This window comes from Olea europaea, unplaced genomic scaffold (assembly GCF_002742605.1).
Source record: "Olea europaea var. sylvestris unplaced genomic scaffold, O_europaea_v1 scaffold2492, whole genome shotgun sequence".
In the NCBI taxonomy this organism is placed as follows: domain Eukaryota; kingdom Viridiplantae; phylum Streptophyta; class Magnoliopsida; order Lamiales; family Oleaceae; genus Olea; species Olea europaea.
The window spans coordinates 91,878-94,864 of NW_019243151.1; positions in this window are offsets into that span (position 1 = coordinate 91,878).

The window sequence follows — 2,987 nt, forward strand, 5'->3', positions numbered from 1 at the left end:
TATGTTCTTCAAGTATAAGTTACACCAAATGAAAGTAATGAGTAGAAATAGTCACCTTGATGCCCATTTTGGACTTGTTGGTCATCAAAACTCGCAATGGAATGCCTAGCAGGAAACAGCGTGCAATATTTATGCAAGCAACTGGAACTTGCCATGCTGCCCGGGTGGCCACGCCTATAATTTCTAATTAATTAATCCTATAGCTTTGATGAAACATATTGAAAGAAGTTGAAAGTGGATGAGTACCTGTGAGAGTATATTTAATATTTGAGAAGAGTATGCATGTCCCTAGCAATGGCGTGAGCTCTTCTACAAGAAGCTTAACTTTGGAACTGTTTGAAAATATTGTAGGGTACTGCTTGCTGGTGACCATTATATGATGAGAGCGAATAAGGAACTGAATACAAGAGAAGAAATCCCACCCACCACTACTGAGAATTTTGCCCTTCCTGGATGCTCGGAACCAAGTTCCTTCGACACCCTCACACTGCAAACGCCATTAAGTTTTGTGAGAAAAACTTGCTCATTGTTTGGGAAATGATAATTGTCCCAAAATTGGCATAATCTAATAAAGAATATGAAGGTGATCCAGTGTTAGTGATAACAGGAATGCTACTTGTACAAATGTATTTAACTAATTAGTTTACAAGCGCTGAGTTGGCAATATTTTACAACCTGGTTTAACTTTATTTTTTGTCCAACTAGCTGGTGAAATGTTACCAACTCATCACCAGTAAACCAATTTGTAAGAAAAAATAATATAAATGTACAAGTAACATAATTCTAATGATAAATAGCTAAATTATACTTGTTTAGTACAAAATATTGGGATGTAGGTAAATTTTGCACACATTGTATCCATGACTCACCATGGAAGTTAACCCCAATATTTATACTGCAAGTCAAAACACAATGGAAGTCAAATGAATAATTAGTCATTAACTATATTAGTGAGAGTATAATTATCATCAATAAAATCTTGTTCTTTATTTATTGTTTCACTTGATAGTTTTTTATGGNATCAGATCGAGGTGGAGAATATTTAAATGGAGAATTTTTAGATTATCTAAAAGAGAATGAGATTCTATCGTAGTGGATTCCGTCATATACACTGCAACATAATGGTATATCTGAATGGAGGAATCACACTTTGTTAGACATGGTACGATCTATGATGAGTCATGCAAACATTCCAAGATCATTTTAGGGTCATGCGCTAATTGCTACGTGCTACACACTTAATCATTCCCATCTAAATCGGTCGACAAAACTCCGTACGAGCTATGGAGAGGAAAAAGACCAAACTTATCTCACATGAAAGTTTGGGGCTGTGATGCTTATGTAAAGTGAAATGAATCAGATAAAATTGAGGCTAAATCTGATAAATGCATATTTGTGGGATATCCAAAAGAGACAATTGGATATCAGTTTTATAATCCCGTTGAGAAAAAGGTGTTCATCTCAAGACATGCCATATTCCTAGAGAAAGAGTTTATTCTAGGAAAGGGTAGTGAGAGCAAACTAGAACCTGAATAAGTTCAAGAATCCACAGATACTGTTTACCAATTAGATGAACCTGAGTCTGATCCTACACCTGTTGACGGACATACTCTTGATTAGAATGTAGAGAACCCTGAGGACACTCCAGCTCAGCGTAAATCAAGTAGGATCATTCGACCTCCCAGAAGGTACGAATTCACGTTTACTAATCAAGTATTATTAGTCGAGGGTGATGAACCTACAAATTACGTAGAAACGAAGTCAAGTTTTTACTCGAAGAGATGGCAAGAAGCCATGAAATTCGAAATGAACTCAATGTATGAGAACAAGGTTTGGACCTTGGTCGACCTTCCAGGTGGGATAAAACCGATAGGTTGTAAATGGGTTTACAAGAAAAATGTCGATATTGATGGAAACGTCCATACATACAAAGCAAGGCTAGTAGCGAAGGGTTACACACAAAGACAAGGCGTTGACTTTGATGAAACTTTTTCGCCTGTAGCCATGCTAAAGTCCATTCAAATTTTGCTTGCAATAGCTACATACCATGATTATGAGATATGACAAATGGATGTCAAAACTGCTTTGCTTAATGGAAACTTACAAGAGGAGGTGTACATGACACAGCCTAAAGGTTTTGAATCCAAGAGAATCAACAAAGTATGTAAGCTAAATCGATCCATTTATGGATTAAAGCAAGCCTCTTGGAGCTGGAATCTTCGTTTTGATGAGACAATCAAAATGTTTGATTTTATCAAAAATGAAGATGAATCGTGTGTTTACAAGAAGACAAGTGGGAGCGCGGTCGCATTCCTAATATTATATGTCGATGACATATTATTAATGGGAAATGACATCCCAATGCTTCAATCGGTAAATTATGGTTATCAAAGAATCTCTCCATGAAAGAAATGGGAGAAGTAGCGTATATCTTGGGAATCAAGATCTATAGAGATAGATCTAAAAGATTACTAGGCTTATCCCAATTTTCGTACATAGATAAAATCTTGAGAAGATTTGATATGGCAGAATCTAAAAGAGGTTTATGTCCCATGTCACATGAGATTTACCTCTCAAAAGATATGTGTCCTAAAACACATGATGAAAAGAGTCGCATGGATAAGACTCCTTATGCTTCGACGATAGGATCTATCATGTATGCGATGCTATGTACGAGACCAGATGTTTCACATGCTCTAAGTGTTACGAGCAGGTTTCAAGCAAACCCTGATGAGAAACACTGGATAGCGGTTAGGAACATTCTTAAGTACTTGAGAAGGACTAAAGATGTGTTCTTGATCTATGGAGGAAATGAACTGAAAATTCATGGGTATACTGATGCCAGCTTTCAAATTGACAAAGATGATAGCAAATCTCAATCAGGATATATGTTTACTTTCAACAATGGAGCGGTTAGTTGGAAAAGTTTCAAACAGGAGACAACCGTTGATTCAACAACAGAAGCCGAGTACATTGCTGCTTCTGAA